Below are 27,286 nucleotides of genomic sequence, written 5' to 3'. Positions count from 1 at the left end.
TTATCCAATCAGATCATGGCTGATCTCTTCCTTGTCTCAAATCCACCTCCCCACCTGTTGTCCATATCCCTTTAACCCATTTTGATCAGAAATATATCTATCTCCCTCTTGAAACCATTTAATGATTCCGTCTCCACCGCACTGTGGGGCAGTGAGTTCCACAAATTCACCACCCTCTGCGAGAAGTAGATCCTCCTCATCTCAGTTTTAAATCTACCGTCTCTCAACCGATATCTGTGACACCTCGTTCTAGATTGCCCCACAAGGGGGAAGATTTGGTCTATGTTTACTTTATCAATCCCTTTTAGTATTTTATACACCTCGATCAGATCCTATCTCATCCCTCTAAACTCCAGCGAGTATAATAATAATAATCACTTATTGTCACAAGTAGACTTCAAAGAAGTTACTGTGAAAAGCCCCCAGTCGCCACATTCAGGAACCAGTTCGGGAGGCTGGTACGGGAATTGAACCCGCGCTGCTGGCATTGTTCTGCATTACAAGTCAGCTGTTTAGCCCACTGTGCTAAACTAGCCCTTTAAGCCCAAACTGTTTAATCTCTCCCCATACATCAACCTCTTCATCCCCGGAATCAATCTGGTGAACCTCCTCTGAACTGCCTCCAATGCCACCACATCCTTCCTCAAATAAGGAGACCAAAACTGGACACAATACTCCAGATGTGGTCTCACCAACACCCTATACAATTGTAGCAACACTTCTCTACTTTAATACTCCCGTCCTTTTTTGTTAAGTAATGGGTTAAGAGACATTCCAATTAGTTGTCTCATTTATGTTAAGTATCCAATAATTGACACTGATACGGCACCACGGTAGCATTGTGGATAGCACAATTGCTTCACAGCTCCAGGGTCCCAGGTTCGATTCCGGCTTGGGTCACTGTCTGTGCGGAGTCTGCACATCCTCCCCGTGTGTGCGTGGGTTTCCTCCGGGTGCTCCGGTTTCCTCCCACAGTCCAAAGATGTGCAGGTTAGGTGGATTGGCCATGCTAAATTGCCCTTAGTGTCCAAAATTACCCTTAGTGTTGGGTGGGGTTACTGGGTTATGGAGATAGGGTGGAGGTGTTGACAGGTAGGGTTCTCTTTCCAGGAGCAGACTCGATGGGCTGAATGGCCTCCTGCTGCACTGTAAATTCTATGATGTGAAGAGGCTTCAGGTGGCCTTTGTGTCAAGTGATGTGAAGATAGAGTTTTGTGCAAAGTCTGTTAAAGTGAAATAAAGATGTTTGAAAAGGAGCAGAACCTTTGACTCTTTATACAAGAGCAGCTAAATGTCTAACGCTTTTTCAATAATCGCTAACATTCCATTTGCCTTTCTTATTACATTTTTTTCCTGCATACAGACTTTCTGCGATTCATGAACAAAGACACCCAGATCCCTCTGCACATTTTAAATCTGCTTTCCATTTAGATATTAATATGCCTGGCGACCTTTTTGGCCAAAATGGATAATCTCACATGTATCCACATTAAACTCCATCTGCCAACTTTTGGCTCAGTCTCCGAGCCTATCGATATTCATCTGTAGCATCAATATCTCCCCTTCACTGCCTGCGCGCCACCTATTTTTAGTATCATGCGCATCTTTTGCTCTCAAAGAGAAAATGTTTGAAAATCTCAGCAGGCCTGGCAGCATCTGTAGGGAGAGAACAGAGCTCACATTTCAAGTCTGATGACCCTTTGTCAAAGCTATAAAACAGAGAAAGTGGTAAATATTTATACTGTGGAGTGAGAATGAAAGATGAGTCATAGCCACAGAAACCCAGGGAAACCGGGTGCTAATGGCCACAGAAACCAAGGGGAAAGAGTGTTAATGGCAGTCCCCAGAGAGAACAAAAGATGTGAAAGACCAAACAGCAGAGAAACTAACATCAGAGGGTGAACTGTAGATGTGGGGGGAGGGGAAGGGGGAAGCAAAGAGGAGAAAGAGTAAGGAAAGGTGGATAAGATTGGGGGGGGGGAGGGTAAATATATATAAAGAAAGACAAGAAAGAAATGGTAAAAGACAGTTAAAATGAAATGGGATGAAAACAAATGGGTCGAGGTGGGGTAGAGCGAATCATCTAAAGTTGTTGAATTCGATGTTGAGACCAGAAGACTGTAGCGTGCCTAACCGAAGATGGGATGTTGTTCCTCCAGTTTGCGTTGAGCTTCACTGGAACATTGCAGCAGGCTAAGGACAGACATGTGGGCATGGGAGCAGGGTCTTGTGTTAAAATGGCAAGCAACAGGAAGGTCAGGATCCTGAATGCGCACAGACCGAAGGTGCTCTGCAAAGCAATCACTCTGTCTGCGTTTGGTCTCTCCGATATAGTCTGTTTAGCTCACTGGGCTAAATCGCTGGCTTTGAAAGCAGACCAAGGCAAGCCAGCAGCACGGTTCGATTCCCGTAACAGCCTCCCCGAACAGGCGCCGGAATGTGGCGACTAGGGGCTTTTCACAGTAACTTCATTTGAAGCCTACTCGTGACAATAAGCGATTTTCATTTCATTTCATATAGAGGAGACCACATTGGGAGCAACAACTGCAATAGACCAGATTGAAAGAGACCAAACATCTTTTGCTATTTTACACTCTGCTTGCAGATCATTTATATAGATTGTAAACAGCTGAGGACTGAGCCCTGTGGCACCCACTAGCCAGCCAGAGAAAGACCCATTAAACCCGACCCTCTGCTTTTTGTCAGTCTTTGTTCTTTTAGAAGATTGTAGTTTAGTCCAGCAGCATGGTCGGCACGGGCTTGAACGGCCTGTTTCTGTGCTGTACTTTTCTTTGTTCTTTGTTCAGTCAATCCTCAATCCAATCTAGTGCTCTACCCCCAAACCCTTGCGATCTCACCTTCTGGGTCAATCTTTTATGCGGCACCTTTTCATACACCTGGATGTCTAGATATACCACATCCACAGGTTCCCCATTATCCACCTTGCTGGTTACGTCCTTAAAAAACTCAAAACAAGTTTATCAAGCATGTCTTACCATTCATAAAACCATGCTAACAATGGTGGATTGAGCTTTGCCTTTCCAAATGTTCCATCATCTCCTCCTAAGTGATTGATTCCAGCAATTTTCCCACCACAGAGGTCAAGCTAACAGGTCTATAGTTTCCCACTTTTTGCCTCCCTTTTTGAATATGGGAGTTACATTAGCATGTTTCCAATCCACCGGAACCTTTCCAGAATCCAAGGAATTCTGAAATATCATAGCCAATGCATCCACTATCTCTGCTGCCTCCTTCTTAATACCCTTGGGTGCAGGCCATCAGGTCCTGGACACTTTTCTGCCTTTAATTCCATTAGTTTATTCAATACCTACTCCCTAGTGATGATTATTGCACTAAGTTCCTCTGCTTTTACTGTAGTTCTTGGAAAATGTTTATTTTTTTCAACTGTGAACACAGAGGAATAATATTGGTTCAGTGCTTCTGCCATCTGTGTTTCCCAGTATTATTGATCGATTGATATTTATTGTCACATACCGAAGTACAGTCAAAAGCATTTTTTCTGCGACCAAGGGAACGTACACAGTACGAACACAGTAGACAAAAAGAATAATCGACAAAGTACATCGACAAATAGCGATTGGTTACATTACGGAACAAGGGCCAAACAAAGCAAATACATGAGCAAGAGCAGCATAGGGCGTCGTGAATAGTGTTCTTACAGGGAACAGATCAGTCCGAGGGGGAGTCGTTGAGGAGTTTAGTAGCTGTGGGGAAGAAGCTGTTCCTATGTCTGGATTTGCGGGTCTTCAGACTTCTGTATCTTCTGCCTGATGGAAGGGTCTGGAAGAGGGCAATGCCTGGGGGGGGGGGGGGGGGGGGGGGGGGGGGGGGGGGGGGGGGGGGGGGGGGGGGGGTTGGGGGGGGGGGGTGGTACCTCTGATAATGCTGTCTGCCTTCCTGAGGCAGTGAGAGGTGTAGACAGAATCAAGTGAGATGGTGGCAGGCTTTTGTGATTCGTTGGGCTAGTTCACCACACACTCTGCAGTTTCTTGCGATCTTGGACCGAGCAGTTGCCATACCAGGCTGTGAGCAGCCGGATAGGATGCTCTCTATCGCACATCTGAAGAAGTTTGTGAGAGTCGATGCAGACGTGCCGAAGTTTGTTTAGCTTCCGTAGGAAGTAGAGACGCTGTTGGCTTTCTGGACTGTTGCATCACGTGAGTGGACCAGACAGCTGTTGGTGATGGTGAACCCCCCCAGGAACTTAAAACTATCAACAATCTCCACTTTGAGCCATTGAGTGCAGACCGGGGAGGGAGGTTGGCAGGGGTTGGGTGGGGGGGGCGTCGTGCTATGCTTCCTGAAGTCGATGATCAGTTCCTTGGTTTTGCCGACATTTACCTCACCGTCCTCTGAAGGGCCAACATTTACTTTAGCTATTTTTTGGTATGTTTTCTGCTAGTTTCCTTTCGTAGTTCATCTTAGCTTTTTTGATTCTATTTTTAGTAGCCTTTTGCTGACCCTTTAAAGTACTCTCAATCCTCCAGCTTACCACTAACTTTTGCAGAATCACAGAATACTACAGTGCAGAAGAGATCATTCGGCCCATTGAGTCTGCACTAATGAACAAATGAAATGAAATCGCTTATTGTCACGAGTAGGCTTCAATGAAGTTACTGTGAAAAGCCCCTAGTCGCCACATTCCGGCGGCGGTACGGAATCGAACCGTGCTGCTGGCCTGCTTGGTCTGCTTTGAAAGCCAGCATTTAGCCTGGTGAGCTAAACCAGCCCCTGTCTAATGCATGAAAGGCCCTGACCTACCCACCTAATCCCACTTGCCAGCACTTGGCTCATAGCCTTGAATGTTAAGACGTGCCAAGTGTTCATCCAGGTACTTGTTAAAGGAGTGAGGCATCATGCCTCTGCCACCTTCCTAGGCAGTGCATTCCAGACCGTCACCACCCTCTGGGTAAAAAGATTTTTCCTTAAATCCCCCCCCCCCCCCCCCCAAACCTCCCATCCCTCACTTTGAACTTGTGTCCCCTCGTAACTGATCCTTCAACTAAGGGGCAGAGTTGCTCCCTATCCACCCTGTCCATACCCCTCATAATCTTCTACACGAGGGCAGCATGGTGGCGCGGTGGGTTAGCCCTGATGCCTCACGCGCCGAGGTCCCAGTTCGAACCCGGCTCTGGGTCACTGTCCATGTGGGTTTCCACACCTCCCCATGTTTGCGTGGGTTTCACCCCCACAAGCCAAAGATGTGCAGGCTAGGTGTATTGGCCACAGTAAATTGCCCCTAATTGGAAAAAATGAATTGGGCACCCTAAATTTATAAAAAAATAATAATAATCTTTACACACACTCAATCAGGTCACCCCTCAGACTCTCTGCCCCAGAGAAAACAACCCAAGCCTACCCAACCTCTCTTCATAACTTAAATGTTTCCATCCCAGGCAACATCCTGGTGAATCTTCTCTTCAGCTGCGGCCTCACCAACGTTCTATACAACTCCAACATGACCACCCTGCTTTTGCAATCAATGCCGCGATTGATAAGCGCGAGTGTCCCACATGCCTTTTCACCACCCTAACCTGCCCTTCTGCATACAGAGATCTATGGACAAACACGCCAAGTTCCCTTTGTTATTCAGAACTTCCCTGTGTCAGACCATTCATTGACTTCCTTGTTAAATTGCTCCTTCCAAAGTGTAACACCTCACGCTTTTCATGGTTAAATTCCATCTGCCATTTTTCTGCCTATTTGACCATCCCGTCTGTATCTACCTGTAACCCAAGATTCTAAGCCTCACTGTTAACCACCCGCCAATCTTTGGTCATCTGCAAACTTACTGATCCTATCCCCACATAGTCATCTATGTTGTTTTTATAAATGTCAAACATAGGGGGCACAGCACAGATCCCTGTGGTACACCGCTGGTCACTGGTTTCCAGACACTAAAGCCCATCTGTCATCACCCTCTGTCTCCTAAAGCTAAGCCAATTATGAATCCACCTTATCAAATAACCCTGTATCCCATGTGCATTTTTTCTGCTTTATAAGTCTCCCATGTGGGACCTTGTCAAATCCATGTTAACTACATCAACTGCACTACCCCTCATCTACACACTTGGTCACCATGCTCAAAAATTCAATCACATTCGTAAGGCATGACCACCCTGACAAAGCCATGCTGGCTATCCATGATCGTACCCTGCCTCTTGTGGAGATAGATTATCTCCTTCAAATCTTCTCCAGTAGTTTACCAACCACTGATGTGAGACTCATTGGTCTGTAGTTCCCTGGCTTGTCTCTACAACCTTCCTTAAATAGCGGGACCACATAAGCTGTTCTCCAGTCCTCTGGCACCTCCCCCGTGGCTAGAGAATAATTTAAAATTTGGGTCAGAGCCCTGCAACTCTCCTCCCTCACTTCCCTCAGCAGCCTGTGGCACAATTCATTTGGACCTGGAGATTTAGAACATAGAACATACACGCACAGAACAGCCCTTCGGCCCTCAATGTTGTCCGAGCCATGATCAACCTACTCAAACCCACGTATCCACCCTATACCCGTAACCCAACAAACCCCCCCTTAACCTTACTTTTTTATTAGGACACTACGGGCAATTTAGCATGGCCAATCCACCTAACCCGCACATCTTTGGACTGTGGGAGGAAACCGGAGCACCCGACGAAACCCACGCACACACAGGGGAGGACTGCAGACTCCACACAGACAGTGACCCAGCCGGGAATCGAACCTGGGACCCTGGAGCTGTGAAGCATTTATGCTAACCACCATGCTACCCTGCTGCCCCTTTGTCCACTTTTAAGCCAGCCAGTACCTCCAATACCTTTTCACTTCCTCAAGAACCTCACAATCTCTCTCCCCGAGTTCCTTAACTCCCTCCTCATTCCCTTGGTTGAAGACAGATGTGAAATATTAATTCAACACCCTACCAATGTCCTCTGGCTCCACCCACGATTTCCCCCTTGGACTTAATGGGCCCTACTCTTTCCCTGGTTATCCACTTCCCAGTGATATACCTATAGAATATCTTGGGGATTTTCCCTACTTTTACCAGCTAGAACTTTCTCATATCCTCTCTTTGCTCTCCTAATTGATTTCTTAAGCTCCATCCTGCACTTTATGTACTCCACTAATACCTCTGCAGACTTTCTCCCCTTATACTTGTTAAAAGCCTTTAGTTTTTGCCTTTATGTCTTCCTTGATTTCCTTGTTTAGCCATAGAACGTTTTTCTCCCTTTTACAATTCCTCTTCCTCTGAGGAATATACTTTAATTGAGAGGTATTTAATATTTCCCTGAACATCGACCATTGTTCCTCAACTGGCCTACCCTTAATTATTTGTGCCCAGTCTACTTGGCCCAACTCTTGCCTCAGGCCTGTATAATTACCTCTGCCCAATGTTAAAACTCTAGTATGGCACTTTGTCCTTTCTCGCTTAACCTGAACTTGAAACAAGCATGCTGTGATCACTCCTTCCAAGAGGATCCTTAACGTCAAGACTATTTATCAACCCTTCTTCGTTACATAATACTAAATCTAAAATAGCCTACTCCCTGGTTGACTCCATAACATATTGCTCTAAGAAACAATCCCTCATACACTCTATCAAATCTCCCTCGAGGCTACCCTTGCCAATTTGATTGATTTAATGAATATTAAAAACACCCATGATTACCGTTGTGCCCATCTCACAAGCCCTCATTGTTTCTTGGTTTACACTGTGCCCCACTTTGGAAGTATTGCTCGGGGCCTGTAAATTACTCCTACCCAGGAGTTTTTTCCCTTGTTTTTTTATATACACCCAGATCAATTCAACATCTTGGCCCTTAGTGCCAATATCATTTCTTAACACAGCCTTGATGTCACCTTGAACCAATAAAGCAACTCCACCTCCTGCTCCATTCGGTCTATCCTTTCGGAATACTCCCAGACCCAGTCCTCCTGCAACTATGTTTCAGTGATCCCCACCAAATCGTACCCATTTGTCTCTGTGCCGTCAGCTGATTGCCCTTATTCCCAATACTTTGTGCATTCAGGTACAGGGGTTTTAAATACGATTTGTCTTTCCCTTGCAGGATTTTCTTGTGCAGTGCGCTTTTCACACAATCTGACCTCATTCATTAATCTCTGATAACACTCAACCTCATCCCCAACTGTCATACCCCAGTCACCTTACATTTTAATGCTTTACATTTTCTTATCCCTCCGTAGTGGTTAGACTGGCCCTGCCTGTTCATTCTATTAACCTTTACCTTCTCCCCGCATGCTGATCTGCTGCTCTGGTTCCATTAACGATTTTACTCCTTGTAGTTTAGGACGGAACGGTGGTGTAGTGGTTAGCATTGCTGCCTCACGGCACCAAGGACCTGGGTTTGATCCCGGCCCTGAATCACGGTCTGTGTGGAGTTTGCACACTCTCCCCGTGTCTGCGTGGGTTTCACCCCCACAAACCCAAAGATGTGCAGGGTAGGTAGTTTTACCCCCCATTTGCTAGTCTAAAGTCTTTGTGACCATTTTGTTTATTGTGGTACTTTGTAATATGCTTTCTTGACGAACTATTTCTGGATTCTCTCATCAATCTTAATGCTCAAGTTTATTTTATTTCCTAAATAAATCCAAAGTGTGGGTGAAATTAGTTGTACGTAAGCGCTTGATTTTTCAGGTCAAATATATTAAAATGGTCTTTGGAATCCTAGAACAGATAAGATACTTATTTAATCATTGCTATACCTGTCTTCACTAAGTACAATATTTGGCAGCTTTGACATTAAGTCATCCAGACTCGAGACGTTCGCTCCCTTCTCTCTCCACAGATGCTGTCAGACCTGCTGAGATTGTCCAGTATTTTCTGTTTTTGTTTCAGATTCCAGCTTCCACAGTAATTTGCTTTTAACAATCATTAGCTGCATCTCCACCTCCTCCTCCGAGTGTCAGTTACTTGTGTACGACCGAGCTGACTAAAGGTGCGCCGGAATGTGGCGACTAGGGGATTTTCACAGTAACTTCATTGCAGTGTTAATGTAAGCCTACTTGTGACACTAAAGATTATTGTTATTACTACATTGATATCCCTCCAAACTTATGGGAAGTTGGTGGTAGAGTGGTCTTGCCATTAGACTAGTAATCTAGAGACCCAGGGTAGTGTTCTGGAGAACTGGCTTTGAATACTGGCATGAATGAAAACTGTGTTGACATCAAAATTTTCTCTCAAATCACTGTCTGTACTGAGATCTGAGATCTCCATGGATTGTATCATCTTCCTCCTCTAAATCAATTAAAAGAGGACTGAAAAAAAGGATGGCTTGGAGTTATATAGCGACTTACATGATCAACAAACGTCACCAAAAACTTGACAGCCAATGAAGTACTTTATTGAAACCAAAGCAGAAAATGATGGAAATCTCCGCAGTCTGCCACATCCGTAGGGAGAAACAGAGCTGATGTTTAGACTGGGCGACTCTTGGTTTTTGAAGTGAGGAAGTGCCGCACTGTTGGAGGTTCTTCAGTTTAGCGAGTGTCTGCCTGGTGGACTCCAGTTTCTAGAGTGAGGCCTCAAACCCGCAGCCTTCTACAATGCTATCTCCCCACTGAGCCACAACCAGCTTCTGTCTGCCGCAGGACAGTGCAGCAGCATAGAGGAAAAAATGAGGATGAAGTGGGAGTGGTGGAGAGGGAAGTAAAGCCCAAGGGACACCCAAATTGACATGACCTTTCCAGCCTGATGCTTTAAAGTAGTGGATTGCCACTGATCAGAAAGCATAATAAGATCAAAGGTAACTCTCCCAGGCTGAAGCCAAACTGATTGCTTGAGATCAAAGAATTTTGCACGGCAGAGGCGGTGGGGGTTTGCAAAATGTCTGGGATAATTGATTACATTACTCTGCTACATCATGAAGCATCTAAGTGGACACTGGCTATCAGGGTTAGATGGCAATCAGTTAGGATGAAGCCTCTGTTGCTGATGCTCAGCAATGGAAACAGTTTAAAGGAGCTGTAAAAGTAGAGACGGGATCCACAGCAGCTGTACAATATGAAGGAAGTGAAAACAGTATCCATCATCATCTATTTTGAAACAAAGACAGTAGAAGACTTGTTGAATGATAGAATGGGTAAATTATCCTGACCAAATGGAATAGGGTGCTACAGAATATTGGGAAAAAGTTGAAACATAAGTGAATGGAGTGAAGGAGCAATACTAGACACAAAACGTCATCTTGATCATGTTATTGACATCAAATCTGAACAACACCTTTCAGGTTTGTGAAAGAAGCTGTTCACAAGATGTTAATTGGTGAGACTGAGGGTAGAATTCAAATTTCTAAGTTCGTTAGTGGAGGATTTTGCAGGAAGTTTCCTGCTCGCTCTGCCGGAGAGTTCCCCATCACTATCCAATGACACTTGGGGCGCGATCTAGCGGCCATGCTGTGCCCAAGAAGCAGCTCTGCGCAGTGTGGCCATTGACGGGCGGGAGCCCCCGCTCCCGGGATCTACCCAGCTCGCCTCGCCACGATCTCGCGCGACATTGCAATGTGAATCTTGCCCACATTGAGTAGGGTGGTGCCCCGGCACTGGTGCCACCTGGTTACCCTGGCTGTGCCACCTGGTGCCAGACTTGCACTGCCCATGGACTGCCAGCTGGCAGAGGAACTGCCAGGTTGGCAAGGTGCCAAGCTGGCATTTTACACTCATGCCGCGATCGGACCTGGTTTGCCCTAGGGTGGGTGGGGGGCCATAGTGCATTTGGCTGTGGGGAAGTTGGGGATTGTTTCAGGGGCATCCTGATCTCTCACTACAATAGGAGCTCCCCACTACACAAAAGGGGCTATGTGCAGCCTCGATCGTATGTTCCCCATTCAGGCTCTAATAACCACATGTATCTTTCACTCCATGCAACCTCCACAACACTCTCTTCACTCCCCCTTCACTCCTCCTCCTCTTCTCTCTTCCCCCCTCCCCCGCTTCAACCCCCCCCCTACCACTGTGATCTATGCATGTGGCTGACAATGCCCTCTCTGTTTCTCCTGGGGGGTACCATCGGGAGAGTGGGGAAGTGTATTATACATTAACACCCTTGTGCAGAATCAGTATGATGACTCTGTCGACCCCGAACTCTTGCCCAGCTCTCCGGATTCCTTCTCTTCCCCCCCCCCCCCCCCCCCCCCCCCCCCTCCCTCCCTCCACCGCGTGCACCCAGCCGACAGCCAGGGTTTGACTGCGGCATAGATTGAGGAACACCGGCGCTCGGCTCTCTGCGGCTATCATCATCAGCCCCTCCCCTGCCCACGACAGTGATCCACTGAAGGTGCCGACACGTTCCAGCACCCTTGGAGTGATGTGATACAGACCCTGGGAGAGTGTGAAATGGAGGCCACGTCCTATATGAATTGGGTGAGTATGAGGGCCTCTCTCCACGCTGCTGCCTGTCCTGCGACCTCCGGCTGGTCCTCTGGTTCCTCCCTGGGCTCGTACTCCAGCCGCTGCTCATCCTGTGCTGCCTCATTATCTTCGTTCTCCTCCCCCTCCCCCCGATGGTAGGTCTCCACATGTTCCTCACCCCCAACCACCATCTCGTCACCCCGCTGTTGTGCGAGGTTGTGGAGGACACAGCAGGCCACCACAAAGAGGGTGGCCCTCTGGGGGATGCACTGGAGTGGTCAAGGCATCGGAACCAGATTTTGTGAAGTCCGATGCACCGCTGTATGACAGCCCGAGTCACATGGACCTCGTTGTATCGGGTCTCCGCTTTGGTCTCTGGCCTCTGTACTGGTGTCATTAGCCAGGTCCTCAGCGGGTATCCCATATCCCCCAAGAGCCAGCCGTGCAACGTGGGCTGGTCCTTGAAAAGGCCGGAGATGTCCGCCTGCCCCAGGATGCAGCTGTCGTGGACGCTCCCCAGAAAGTGTGCACATACCTGCATGATTTTCATGTGATGATCGCATATAAGCTGTATGTTCAGGGAGTGGAAACCCTTTCTGTTAACAGGGGACTCCCAGATGGCCCGTGAGCGCAGGGCAAAATGTGTGCCATCCACTACCCCTTGGACCTGGGGCACCCCGATGGGTCCCCTCCCCCCCCCCCGAGCACTGGAAGCTCTTTGCCTGTGAGCAAAGATGGCTATTCACCTCCTTGGCTCCCCAAAGAAGCCTTTCCGCCAGGTTCACATTTTTCAAAAGGATAACTAATTGGCGCCAGCGTGACCATTTGCTGGGGAGGCCGCTGAATGACGGGAGGCCGTTGGATAAGGGGTGGCTCCCGGTAATTGTATGGAAATAGGGCTGAAGTGGTTTAATAATCCTATATTGTCACAAGTAGGCTCACAATAACACTGCAATGAAGTTACTATGAAAAGCTCCTAGTCGCCACATTCCGGCGCCTGTTCAGCTACACAGAGACCCAATCCGGGAATCGAACCCGGGACCCTGCTGCTGTGAAGCAACAGTGCTAACCACTGTGCTTTATTATTGAATCTGCTAACACCTACTTTTCAGGCCCAGTATTCCAGATCACGGCCCACCGCATTAAAAAAACACTCCCTCCCCACCAAAATTATTTTGCCAACTACTTTAAATATGCCCTCTAGCGAGAAAAAGCAATAGACCTGAGGTTGGGAGTAATTTAAAATTCAGCAAAGGCAAACCAAGGAATTGATTAAAAAGGGGAAAATAGAGTATGAAAGTAAGTTAGCGGGATCATAAAAACTGACTGTAAAAGTTTCTGTGGATATGTAAAGAGAAAAAGGTTAATAAAAACTAATGTAGGCCCCTTACAGACAGAAATAGAGGATTGATAACAGGGAACAAAGTGGCTGAGGAACTAAATTCGTACTTTTCTTCTTCTTCACAAAGGAAGACATGAATCATGTACCAGAAGTTCTGGGAAACACAAGTTTCAGTGAGGCTGAAGGAAATTAGCAAAGAATGGTTTTGGAGAAATTAATGGGATTGAAGGCAGATAAATCTCCAGGGCCGGATAATCTTCATCCCAAAGTACTTGAGGAAGTGGCCCTAGAAATAGTAGATCCATTGGAAGTCTTTTTACTCTGGAATGGTTCCTACAGATTGGCGTTTAGCAAATGTACCCCGCTATTCAAAACGTGAGGGAGAGAGAATACAGGAAATTAAAGGTCCTGAGGGCAGACGTGCCGTTAGTGAAGGCATTGGGCATAATCTACTGGAAATAGGCCTCATAATAGGCCACCTCCTCACTCCCATTGGGCAGGGTCTCAAAGCTGCCGCCAGCCTTCAGAATTGCTTCCCAGACCAGTCTCCGTGAAACTTCCATGTCAACGAAAATGGGTTCGGGAGCCAGTCCAATGTCTATTCCGCTCATTTTCAACGGCAGCCCAGCCGGACACCAATCCAGCCAAAGGCAAGCTGGTAAAATTCAGCGGAATGTGTTACAGCCCAAGGTGCCGGCCTCTTGGCCTATCTCAGCACCAGTCCGAGGGGCTTTGTAACCAACTAAACCAGAGCCCAGGCCTCAATGGGAGCATTTACCAGCTACTGTGTTCTTGTAGCTCAGAAAGACCATGATTGGACTTCTGCTTGGAATGAAGGAAATGGAGTCATGAAGAGGATGACAACTAAATTGGGGCAGCACGGTAGCACAGTAGTTAGCACTGCTGCTTCACAGTGCCAGGGTCCCAGGTTCGATTTCCCAGCTTGGGTCACTGTTTTACTTTCTCCCAGTGTCTGCGTGGGTTTCTTCCAGTGCTCCGGTTTCCTCCCACAGTCCAAAGATGTGCAGGTTAGGGGGATTGGCCATAATAAATTTGCCTATAGTGTCCAAAAGGTTGGTTGGGGTTACTGGTTTATGGGGATAGGGTGGAGACGTGGGCTTGAGTAGGGTGCTCTTTCCAAGGGCCGGTGCAGACTCGATGGGCCGAATGTCCTCCTTCTGCACTGTAATCTATGATTCTATAGACCAGTGAGCCTAACATCAGTAAGAGGTCTTACAACACCAGGTTAAAGTCCAACAGGTTTGTTTCAAACACTATCCTTTCGGAGCAGTGCTCCTTCCTCAGGTGAATGAAGAGTGTGTTCCAGAACATATATATAGACAAATTCAAAGATGCCAGGCAGTGCTTAGAATGAAATGAAATGAAAATCGCTTATTGTCATGAGTAGGCTTCAATGAAGTTACTGTGAAAGTCATACTGTGAAAGTATGTGAAGTTACTGTGAATGTCACCACATTCCGGCGCCTGTCAGGGGAGGCTGGTACGGGAATCGAACCGTGCTGCTGGCCTGCTTGGTCTGCTTTAAAAGCCAGCGATTTAGCCCAGTGAGCTAAACCAGCCCCTTGCCTGCAAGCATTTGCAGGTAATTGAATCTTTACAGATGCAGAGATAGGGGTAACCCCAGGTTAAATAGGTGTGAATTGTCTCAAGCCAGGACAGTTGCCAACTTGTTACTGTGCTCACCCCCCCCCCCCCCCCCCCCCCCCCCAAACACACACCACACACACAAAAACCTGTGCAGGGCACTCCAGGCCAATCAGCAGCACGCAGAACATGTCAGCTTCACACTTTGGCAGTGCCAACCAGGCTGGCCATTATCCCGTGCCGGGGATCAGGCTCCGGCGGTGTCCTGTGATGTGAGACGGTCCGAGGAGCCCCTTATAGTTGAGTTGGGGCTTTGGAGGGGTTTGCGTCCGGCGAGCAGAGCTCCTCACTGTGGGAAACGGGACTAAGTGCGGCCTCGGTGGGGAGTTCCCGCTGAGGCCCTGAATTGAAACAGAGTCCTAATAGGTAACATGGTGTTTCTCGGCACTGTGAGCGCCAGGAAACACCCGGCTAAACACGGGTTTCAATTTGGTTAGATTGAGCCCAATGTTATATTATGAAATCTAATATTTGGAATGTGTGTGGTATCAACACTGGCAGCATTACATACCACTCTGTTCAACACTGGCAGCGTACATACCGCTCTGGTTCAACACTGGCAGCGTTACATACCGCTCTGGTTCAACACTGGTACAGCGTTACATACCGCTCTGGTTCAACACTGGCAGCGTTACATACCGCTCTGGTTCAACACTGGCAGCGTTACATACCGCTCTGGTTCAACACTGGTACAGCGTTACATACCGCTCTGGTTCAACACTGGTACAGCGTTACATACCGCTCTGGTTCAACACTGGTACAGCGTGACATACCGCTCTGGTTCAACACTGGTACAGCGTGACATACCGCTCTGGTTCAACACTGGTACAGCGTTACATACCGCTCTGGTTCAACACTGGTACAGCGTTACATACCGCTCTGGTTCAACACTGGTACAGCGTTACATACCGCTCTGGTTCAACACTGGTACAGCGTTACACACAGGTCTGGTTGTGTTCTATTTATGGCATTTTGTAGCAAGCGGTATTACGATGAGGATCTCTCAGATTGTGATGTGGAGTAAAAGCTTAGTACTCCTCGTACAATTCAAGCTATGAGCACTTTATGAAATGAATTGGGAGAGAGGTGTAATTTTTAATGTTCAGTGAGTCCCGTTTCAATTCCGACGGTATCAGCGACGGTATCTGCTGTACTGCACCTTCCCTGATCAGTGGACTCTGCCCGTGTCTCGACTTTTGCACCACAAACCCAGGCTGTGGCTTCCGCGTTCGGCGAGAATCGTCATTATCTCACAATTCAACTCATTATTTTTCCCCGTGAACATTGAAATATTTTTCTGCAGCATCAATTTCAAATGAGATGACAGCTGAAAAACGTGGGTGGCTGATGCACAGTAAATGTGTATTGGCTGATTTCGGACATTTGTTTTGAGTTTAGCAGTTGACGAGAGGAGCAAGATTTACGTGTGGGCAGCACAGTGGTTAGCACTGTTGCTTCACAGCTCCAGGGTCCCAGGTTCGATTCCCGGCTTGGATCACTGTCTGTGCGGAGTCTGCACGTTCTCCCCGTGTCTGCGTGGGTTTCCTCCGGGTGCTCTGGTTTCCTCCCACAAGTCCCGAAAGACGTGCTGTTAGGTGAATTTGACATTCTGAATTCTCTTTCGTATACCCGAACAGGCGCCGGAATGTGGCGACTAGGGGCTTTTCACAGTAACTTCATTGCAGTGTTAATGTAAGCCTACTTGTAACGATAAAGATTATTATTATTAAGGTTTATTGTATTTCTTTAAAGTTGAATTCGCGTTGATTGATTGATATTTATCGGCGCATGTACTGAAGTACAATGAAATATTATCTCTTCCCCCCCCCCCCCCCCCCACCCCCCGCATGCCATCCCCCACATCGCCATCCCTTCCTGTTCATCCGGCTTTGTTCTAGTCAATACTCTGGAGGGCTTCATGAGACCAAGTCCCTTTCCTGCTGGGCTATCTATTACCAGTGACCTGCCAGTTCCCTGAAATGTAGTAAATAAGCTGAGCCGTCGCCTTCGACTCAACCCCATTACCTCTATTTAGTGAACATGTCTCTCAGAGCAGGCAGAAATCCGAACCCCTTGCCCATCTGCCCAGCCCGACTCCAGCTCATTAACTACAAAGTGGGGCCGTCACGTGGAAACGCGTATGCTTCTGGGGCAGTGCGCACCTGGCTGATCAAAATCAAAGCCAACTGCTCTCCTCACCATTCAGTTGTATTTACTATAAACGATATGTTTCACATGAATGCATACCTGTTAGATATCAACCACTTCACAAAAGAAATACTCAAGCTGTTTCCTTTCTGCACGTCCAGCGTTGGACTTCTCACACTTAAAAGAAGAGGTTTGGATAATGTTACTGCCCGATTGCTGGGCCTACCCAGGAAAAGATTGTAAATTGTGAACTCGGAGGATTAATTATCTATCGGTAGGGCTTGCAGCTGACCTAGGAGCAGAAACCTCAAGAGATGAGAATGAATATTATGCACAATTCTGGTCGCCACGCTACCAGAAAGATGTGGAGGCTTTGGAGAGGGTGCAGTGGAGGTTTACCAGGATGTTGCCTGGTCTGGAGCTTGTTAGCTATGTGGAGAGGCTGAATAGACTCTGACTGTTTTCATTAGAATGACGGAGGTTGAGGGGTGACCTGATAGAGGTCTACAAGATTATGAGGGGCATGGATAGAGTGGATGGGCAAGCACCCTTTCCCAGGATGGAGGGGTCAGTCACCAGGGGGCATATTTTAAGGTCCGTGGGAAAAGTTTAGAGATGTGCGAGGCAAGTTTTTTATGCAGGGGGTGGTGAGTGTCTGGAACGCGTTGCCAGAGGAGGTTGTGGAAGCAGATACATTAACGGCGTTCAGAAGGCATCTTGACAAACACATGGATAGGATGGGTATAGAGGGATACGGCACAAGGAAATGCTGAGGGTTTTGGCAAAGGTTGGTATCATGACCAGTACAGGCTTGGAGGGCCGAAGGGCCTGTTCCTGTGCTGTATTGTTCTTTGTTCTTTTGGAGTGTTCTGTACAATTTACGAAACAGGAGCTGGAGTGGGTGATTCGGCCCCACAGCCAGATTAAGGCTAACCTGCCTCAGCTGTGCCATTCCCATCACTCCCCACATCCCTTCATTTCCTTAGCACCCAAAAACCGAGCGATCTGACCTCTCTGTCTTGAATATACTCAGCAGCTAAGTGCCCACAGCTCGGAGGTTGATGGTTTTAATGGTCCACAGCGCTTTAAGTGAAAATAAATTCTCCATCTCTGACCTACCCCTTATTCTGAGACTGTGACAGTGTGTTATATACTCTCCAGCCATCTACCCTGTCAAGCCCGTTGAGAATTCTGTATGTTCAATTTTTTATGTTGATCCTTATTGAAATGCACAACAATAATAATCTTTATTATCGTCACAAGCGGGCTTTACATTAACACTGCAATGAAGTTACTGTGAAAATCCCCTCATCGCCACATTCTGGCTGCCTGTTCAGGTACACAGAGGGAGAATTCAGAATGTCCAAATTACCTAACCAGTCTTTTGGGCTTGTGGGAGGAAACCAGAGCACCCGGAGGAAACACACACAGACACGGGGAGAATGTGCAGACAGCGACTCAAGCGGGAATCGGTTCCTGGCGCTGTGGGGGAACCGTGCTAACCACTGTGCTACCGTGCCGCCTGATATTGTGAGGAGAATTGACGGGGCGGATACCAAGAGGATGTTTTGCCTTGTGGAAGATGCAAGAACTCTAGGACAGTTTAGAGTCTGGAGTCTTCCATTTAAGACAGAGTTGTGGAGGGTGTTTAATGTGTGGGATTCTCTCCTCCAGCGGAGGCAGCTGAGGCGGAGTTAGATTCTTCATTAACAGGGCAGTCAAAGGTTATGGGGGCTCGACAGGAAAGTGGAGTTGAGGCCATAATCAAACCAGCCATGATCTTATCAAATGGCAGAGCAGGTTCCAGGGGGCGAAGGATCTACGTCTCCTTTTTCATATGTTCAGTTAGATCCTCTCCCATTCTTCTAAACGCCACGGAATATTACGCCTAGTCTGCTGAATCTCTCCTTGTATTTTGTATAGCATCTTTAATGTTATAAAACTTCCTGGGGTGCTTTGCAGTTGCATCATCAAATAAAAATTGACACTGAGTCAAACGTGGATCGATGAGGATGGGTTACTCTGGTCGGTTTTAACGAGTGCTTAAAGAAGGAGAGCCCAGTGCGGAGGTTTAGAGAAGGAATTCTGGAGCTTGATCTGGAGCAGCTAAAGGCACATCCATCTACTGAGTGAAAGAAGTGGGAGAATTTACGGTCCAAACTGGTCCATGCCAAACAAAAAGCCCACTTAAGCTCACCCCATTTGCCTGCATTTGGCCCATATCCCTCTCAGCCTTTCCTATCCGTGTATCTGTCCAAATGCCCTTTAAATGTTGTCAATGTCTCTGCCTCAATCACTTCCTCTGGTAGCTCATTACACAAACGTACCACCCTCTGTATAAAAAAAAAGTTGCCCCTCAGGTTCCCATTAATTCTTTCCCCTCTTAACTTAGATCATAGATCATAGAATTTACAGTGCAGAAGGAGACCATTCGGCCCATCGAGTCTGCGCCGGCTCTTGGAAAGAGCACCCTACCCAAGGTCAACATCTTCACCTTATCCCCATAACCCAGTAACCCCACCCAACACTAAGGGCAATTTTGGACACTAAGGGCAATTTATCACGGCCAATCCACCTAACCTGCACATCTTTGGACTGTGGGAGGAAACCGGAGCACCCGGAGGAAACCCACGCACACACGGGGAGGATGTGCAGACTCCGCACAGACAGTGACCCAAGCCGGGAATCGAACCTGGGACCCTGGAGCTGTGAAGCGATTGCGCTATCCACAATGCTACCGCGCTGCCCACTTAAACTTATGCCCTCTCGTCCTCGATTCCCCAACCCTGGGGGAAAATACCGAGTGCAAGTGACTAGAGTCAAAGAAACTCCCAAATACTTGTAGGGTCTGAGGAAGTTAAAAAGATACAGATGGACAAACCATGCAAGGATTTAAACACAAGGATGAAAATTTTAAAATGCAGGTATCTCCGGACCAGTAGCTTCTGCAGGTCGATGAGTTCAGGGGTGATAAGTGAGCGAGACCTGCTTACAGGTAGGATTTTCTGCAGTATTTGCAGCTTATAGTTGATTACTCCTTGGGCTACCCAAGCTCATCATTGATCCTGGTTCACTAGTGTGTTTGGGGAGGGTTGAAACTATTTGGCAGAAGGATTGGAACCAGCATGTGGAAGTCTATAAGTGGGATCAGGTTCATTAAGTGAGAATGTTGGCCAGCACAAAAGAAGGGACTGGTACCATATTAGATAGAAGTGGGGTAAGAAGCGCTATGAGAAATATAAAGACAGATTTACAGGGCTTGTATGTAAATGTACTACATTGGGTAAGTACGGTTGATGAGCTACAAGCACAATTAGCAATGTGCTGCAGTAGCAGTGGGAAGGTGGCTTAAAATGGTGAGGATTTAATGCTTAATATTCTAGGATATAAAGAATTCAGAAAAGATATTGCAGTGTTGGAAAGAGGATGACCTGAGGGGACAAAGACCGAATCCAATGATTTGAGAAGCAAAATGGGTCTGATCATTCTACTGGACCACAACAATAATGCAGAGGACTATGACCACTGGACTCTCCACTTACCACTGCAAGTCCCTCTGAAACAGCTCCAGGGTCCCAGGTTCGATTCCCGGCTTGGGTGACTCTGTGCGGAGTCTGCATGTTCTTCCCGTGTCTGCATGGGTTTCCTCCGGGTGCTCTGGTTTCCTCCCAAAGATGTGCAGGTTAGGTGGATTGACCATGCTAAATTGCCCTTCGGGTCCAAAAAAGGTTAGGTGGGGTTACTACGTTACGGGCAAGTCCCTCGTCGCCACATTCCGGCGCCTGTTCGGGGAGGCCGATAGGGGAATTGAACCCGCGCTGCTGGCCTTGTTTTGCATTACAAGCCAGCTGTTTGGCCCACTGTGCTAAACCAGCCCCTGCTAGGCCTGCCGGCTAGGCACGGGTTTCGCTGCCTCGCGTTTCAGCCACTTTCTTCTCCAGGCTTTTTCCATTTCTCGTTTCCACCCGGCCTCTGGAGTGGCTGTTGCTCGGCATCTCCCTTCGCGTTAATGTTGGTTGGAGTGTGGGGGGGATATTTTTAACTTCGTATTAACGGGCTATTTTGGGTGAAAGAGCCTATTTTCGGGCTCGTAGGAGGAGAGCCACCTCATGTGGCGACTTCTCAGCACATCCCCGTCACTGGAAGTCAAGAATGCTGCATTTTAGTAAAAATGTGCAGAAAGGCTCCCTGAGAAAGGTTCCAGGATGGGGAACTTCGATTACAAAGATAGATTGTAGAAGTTGATACTGTTTTCTTTGCAGAAGAGAAGGCTTTGAGAAGATTTGATAGAGTTATTCAAAATCATGAATGGTCTGGACAGAGTAAATGCAGGAAAATTGTTCCTATTTATGGAACGAAGGAGAGCAAGAGGGCACAAAATAGACATTATCATAGAATGTACAGTGCAGAAGGAGGCCATTCGGCCCATCGAGTCTGCACCGGTCCTTGGCAAGAGCACCCTGCCAAAGCCCACACCTCCACCCTATCCCCATAAACCAACCTGACCTTTTGTTTTGACAATTGACTAAAGAAGCAAAGGCGAAATGAGGGGGAAAACTTTCATACAGCCAGTGGTTAAGATGTGGAATTTTCTGCCTGAGTGCATGGTAGAGACAGGTTCAATTGAAGTGTTCAAAAGAAAATCAGGGAGAAGGTGAGAAAATGGCACGAGGTGAATTGCTCATATGAAAGAGCTGGTGCAGACATGATGTACCAAATGACCTTTTGCACTGTTAAAAAAAAAACTGTGATGTAAAATAACTTGTGGTATAACAATCTTTATTTACACAAGTAGGCTTACATTAATGTTGCAATGAAGTTACTGTGAAAACCCCCTAGTCGCCACATTCCGGCCCCTGTTCGGGAACACAGAGGGAGAATTCAGAATGTCCAATTCACCTAACAGCACGTCTTTCGGGACTGTGGGAGGAAACCGGAGCACCCGGAGGGAACCCACGCAGACGTGGGGAGAACGTGCAGCCTCCGCACAGACAGTGACCCGAGCCAGAAATCGAACCTGGGTCCTTGCCGCTGTGAAGCAACAGTGCTAACCACTGTGCTACCGTGCTGTCCACACGGTGCTAACTTTGAACAAGAGCAGAAAGTTCCTACCAATGTCCCGGTCAATATGGTCCCTCAATCAACACTTGAAAACGGATTACCCGGCCATTTAAATGCAAGTCTTTCATTTGATTTACCATTAAGCAATTCTTGCTGGAATGTTGGCTTAGAGTACGGATACATCTGGCTGGGCTGTGACTCTGTCCGCCATGGTGACATAACCAGCTTGATATTCATTGCCTGTGGTCACAAATGGGGAATGGTCATCGAGATGATGAATCATACCATAGGGAAACCCCAAACCTTTAGGGGAGGAGAGAGAAACCAGTTGTACCCCAGAATGAGTCCGTGTCCTCGGTAGATGAGTGAGAAAGGCCAGCTATTTCTCAGGGAGTGTCAGCGTCTTTAAAACAGACGAGAAAGAAACCAACCTAAGGACAGTCAGAAAACTGGCAAATAATAAAAGGCTCTCTCGGACTTGAAACCGCTTGAGAAGCAACGTATTTTTGGGACTTGGTTTAAAAGCTCAGCATCTTGGGACGATCGCAATATGTGTGCGTGACGAGCGACTTACACATTACATTCCATTTGCGCCATCAGGAAAAACTCCCCTCAGACAGGCCTCTTCCTCTGGACAGACACTCCGCCCTCGGAGCTGCACCCGCTATTGCAGTCGTCCCAAGTGAGTCCCCAAATTACCATCCTTTTCATGTCCTTCCCTCACCTGGGACTCATTACCAAGAGCTCTTGGTCTGTGCCTTAGGCATCCTGGCTGCACAGGGATGATCAGAGAGCTGTTTGAGCAGCCACAAGGAGCTGGAGGGGGTGTAATGCTATTTTAAGGAGTTGATCTGACACTCCAGCCCCCTTGATGTTAATCTTGGTGATGGGGCAAATGGGCGGTTGGGAGGAGCTGCATACTTGATGTATACCTGGCACTGGCTTCCATATGCTACAAAGCCCCTGCAAATGGTTCTGTCTTTTCCTTGTTATTTTAAAAAATATTTTGAACTGTTTCAAGCACTTTGCTACATTAACCAACCCCACACTTTCCCGGGTCTGTACAAGCACAAAACTAAATGGAAACACAGCTCAATCTGAGGGTTTTTTTCTCCTGCTCAATGACCGAAGAACATTTTTCAATTTTGGATTTTATTTCAGATCACTTATGCTCCAGATGGGCCATTTTTGCTCTTAAGTTTTTCCCTCCCTACACCATCTCATATCAACGTATCATTCTATTCCTTTATCCAACTTAAACTTATTTAGTTTCCCTTAAATGCATTCATGCTATTCACCCCATTTCATCTCTGTGATCTCAAATACTCCAGTTTAAAACTAAAGCTAGCCATCCAATATCCACCTACGGCGGCCCCCTAATTCAGCACCACCACTCCACGTCACCTCCCCCTCATAAATCTATTGCCAGTGCTCTCCAGCTTTGGCAAAGAGTCATCCAGACTCGAAAAGTTAGCGCCCTTCTCTCTCCACAGATGCTGTCAGACCTGCTCAGATTGGCCCAGTATTTTCTGTTTTTGTTTTGATCGAGTATCCTCATTTGGCACAGCCCCCACTCGGCAGGTCATGCTGCACGTCCGTGGGGGGCAACCACCATTGCTCATATTCTGTAACTGGAAAGGAAGACAATGATTTTGAGATGTCTCTCTCGCAGTGTCAGTGCTGTGGTTATAGCCCTCTAAAGGGCCTGGGATTAAATGAAAAAATTGGGGGGAAATGAAAAACACGTATTAAAAGCACGTATGCAATGTGAAAATTAACAGCAACATTTCCCACATTACAGCAGTGACCGTATTTCAAAGTTATGTGGCTGTGAAGCACTGTGGGATGTCCTGAGAAGGTGAAAGAGGCTTTTGAAGTGTATATCTTCAAATGTAATATTCTGAAGCACTGAAGAAAATAATGGGATTTTAAAAAAACAACAAATCTCCTGGACCTGACGGCCTTACATGCTAGGATTTTAAGAGGTAGTTACAGAGATAGTAATAATAATCACTTATTGTCACAAGTAGGCTTCAATGAAGTTACTGTGAAAAGCCCCTAATCGCCACATTCCGGCGCCTGTTCGGGGAGGCTGGTACGGGAATTGAACCCGCGCTACTGGTCTTGTTCAGCATTACATGCCAGCTGTTTAGCCCATCGTGCTAAACCAGCCCCTATTGGATGCCTATTTGATCTTCCAGAATTCTCTCGATTCTAGAGCAGCCCCACATGGATTGTAAGTTGGCAAACATTATTCCACTTTTCAAGAAAGGACGGAAAATGGGGAACAGACAGTTAGCCTGGCATCAGTCATAGGGAATATGCTGGAATCTATTACTAGGATCATGGTATCAGAATTGTAGACAGAATCAACATAGATTTATGAAAGGGAAGCCGGAGTAGCACACGTCGATTTTCAAAAGCGTTCGATAAGCTGTCATAGACAAGGTTATCACCCAAAATTTTGGTTCCTGGAATCAGGGAACACGGATTGAGAATTGGTTAACAGAACGAAAAACTGGAAATGATGGGTCATTTTCAAATTGGTGGGCTGTAACTGGCACATACTGCAAGAATCAGTTTTTGAGCCTCAACTATTTAGAATCTATGTAATGTTTAGCACTGCTGCCTATGTCACTGAAGTCCCAGGTTCCATCCGGGCCCCGGGTCACCGTCCTTGTGCAGTTTGCACCTTCTCCTCGTATCTGAATGGGTTTCACTCCTACAACCCAAAGATGTGCAGGGTAGGTGGATTGGTCGTGTTAAATTGCCCCTTAATTGTGAAAAATATATTTGGGTCCGCTAAATTTCAAAAATATAGAATCTATGTTAATCACGGATGCGGGGACCAAGTGTAAAGTATCCAGCCGTGCTAACGATACAAAGCTATGTGGAGAAGTAAACGGTGGGAAGGACGCAAAGAGGCTGCAAAGGGATATAAGCTGATACAGTGAATGGGCATGAACATGGCAGATGGAATTGAATGTGAGAAAGTTTGAAATTATCCACTTTGGGAGGTGCTATAGAGTGTTATTATTGTGCATCATCATCATCTTATTTAAATCAATTGCTAATGTGATCAGTAGGTGCTGTGACCTCATTAGTTGTTGTTACACAGTAGCACAGTGGTTAGCACTGTAGATTCACAGTGCCAGGGTCCCAGGTTCGATTCCCGGCTTGGGTCACTGTCTGTGTGGAGTCTGCACGTTGGAACATAGAACAGTACTGCACAGTACAGGCCCTTCAGCCCACGATGTTGTGCCGACCATTTATCCTAATCTAAGATCAACCTAACCTACACCCCTTCAATTTACTGCTGTCCATGTGCCTGTCCAAGAGTCACTTCAACGTCCCGAATGACTCTGACTCTGACTCCACCACCTCTGCTGCCTCTCATCATCTTGTACACCTCTATCAAGTCACCTCTCTGTCTTCTTCGCGCCAGTGAGAAAAACCCTAGCTCCCTCAACCTTTCTTCATAAGACATGCCCTCCAGTCCAGGCAGCATCCTGTAAAACTCCTCTGTACCCTCTCCCTGTGTCTGCGTGGGTTTCCTCCGGGTGCTCCGGTTTCCTCCCACAAGTCCCGAAAGATGTGCTTGTTAGGCGAATTGGACATTCTGAATTCTGAATAAAGATTATTATTACCTGTGTATACTCCTATTTAACTGCCATTAGTTCACATTCTTTTTCGTTACTGTTATTTCGATGTTTAGCTACTGTATTTTAAACTTTGCTATTTTTATAGTTAAAGAAGATTAACTTTATTTATTAACTTTATTAACAACACATTTCAACTACCTTTTTGTGGTCAAGTTACCACACCTTTTTGGCAACAAGGTGAAAAAAATTTGAGTTTGAGCACGTTTAACACAGTTTTTCTAAGCCTATCGACAGAACACAAGTTAGCAGCACCACGGCTATGTTTGGGTCAGTCAGTGAGTCTGTGGAAGAGAACGAGAACTAGACTGTGTGGTGAATGTGATTCACACCGGATTATAACCTGCATATACATGTGCCTATATTGTAAGTGCAGTTGCCCTACCTGTCCTCCGGGGGAGTAGCTCTGGGAATGCTCGAGAGTTGTACGGGACTTCTCCCTTGGCTCCGCCCAGGACTCCTCCCCCGGGAGCTGCTGTATAAAGATCAGTGCCACAGGGTCAGCCGGCCAGTTCACGGAAAGTTCAACGGCTAACAGGCTGGCTCTGTTGTAAGTATATTAAAACCGCTATTCTAATCCTACAAGCACGTGTCCGTAGAATTGTTGGTTCCAACAGACTGAATATGTGGAAAGTTTGGAACATTTCTTGGAAAATGGGGTCACAGATGAGGCTAGAAAGATCTTCCTCCCTGTGTGTGAGGCGAAGGCTCACAAGCTAGGGAGATATTTAACTACACCACAGAAACCGGGGGACATTTCATTTGCTGATTTAGTTACTCTCCTTCAGAACCTCCACAATCCTAAATCCTCAGTAATTGTACAACGTTTCAAATTCCATAGTTATTTTCGGAATATGGGGCAGCCTGTAGCTAACTTTGTTGCTGAACTGCGTCTGCTCTCTGAACATTGCGAGTTTGAGGAATGTTTGGAAGACATGCTTCGGGGCAGACTAGTTTACGGCATTAACAAGGACAGCATTCACCGGCGTTTGCTGGGAGAAGCCACTTTTAAGAAGGCGTTAGAAATTTCTCAGTGCATGGAAATGACTGCCAGTAATGCAAAGGATATTGAGAAGGCCAATGGTGGCATGCGGGCAGATTCTCTGCATCAAGTAAAGTACAGCGATGAAGCCCGGAGCGTTTAGATGTGGAGGGTCACATTATGCACATCATCGTAAGTTTATGGACAGTACTTATCACCAGTGCAACGCAGTCAGGGATGGGCTAAAATCCCAGTATCCTGCCAGCTTCCTTAATCTAGTCAGGAATTGTGTCACGGCTTCCCCAGGGGCCCTCCCAGCCCTGTTGAAAAAACAGCCCTGTTGCTTTGACAAAGGGTCACCTGGACTCGAGACGTTAGCTCTTTTCTCTCCCTCCAGATGCTGCCAGACCTGCTGAGATTTTCCGGCATTTTCTCTTTGATTCCAGGCCTGTTGAATTGATTACGGGTGGCTTTGGGTCGTAATGGTTCTTTAATAGATCCACAAGCTCGTTGAACATTTTAGTGTCAGAGACTGCAGGATATGTTAAACTATTCACAGTGCTGAATGTGGGGAGTTCTCCCCGTATGCTGTCAAAAGGATTACTTTATGTCTGTCATCCCCTTTCTATGCCATTGGCTCGGGTGAAGTAGCACATGCAGTCGTCATACTGGGGCCAGTCCTCCACGTCCACATCATAATGTTCAAGCTTCCCAAACAACGGCATATCCAGATTTTTCTTTTTTTGCTTTGTTTCTTACCGGAGTTGTTGGGGGGGGTTTCGAAAAGGCTGCTCAGAATCCCATTCTTGACCCTTGCTGCCAATGTAATAATTCCAGGAGGCACAGAGTGAAAGGCCAAACTAGTTCATTTTAAACTGAAAATAAAGCCGATATTGTGGTGCACAAAACAAACGTGGCAGCCCAGGACTGTCTGGAGCTGTCAATCCCGATCTGGGAGCTACATTTAAAGTCTCGCTAACAAGCCCCAGCTGGATGGGCTCCCGCTCGCTCAACACGGGAACTCGTATTCTACGGAGCCCACGGGGAGATCGATCAGCAA

At 46.9% G+C, this 27,286-nt stretch overlaps 1 protein-coding gene across 4 annotated transcripts in view; it reads left to right on the top strand.

Moving 5' to 3' along the window:
• Positions 1 to 27,286, top strand: part of LOC119962210 (ATP-binding cassette sub-family B member 6, mitochondrial-like) — a 285,333-nt gene that overhangs the window by 212,646 nt on the left and 45,401 nt on the right. The window lies entirely within an intron of this gene.

The sequence above is a fragment of the Scyliorhinus canicula genome, chromosome 2 (genome assembly GCF_902713615.1).
Source record: "Scyliorhinus canicula chromosome 2, sScyCan1.1, whole genome shotgun sequence".
NCBI lineage: Eukaryota > Metazoa > Chordata > Chondrichthyes > Carcharhiniformes > Scyliorhinidae > Scyliorhinus > Scyliorhinus canicula.
The sequence above is the reverse complement of the archived record's forward strand: the minus strand, read 5'-3'. Positions and strand labels throughout refer to the sequence as shown.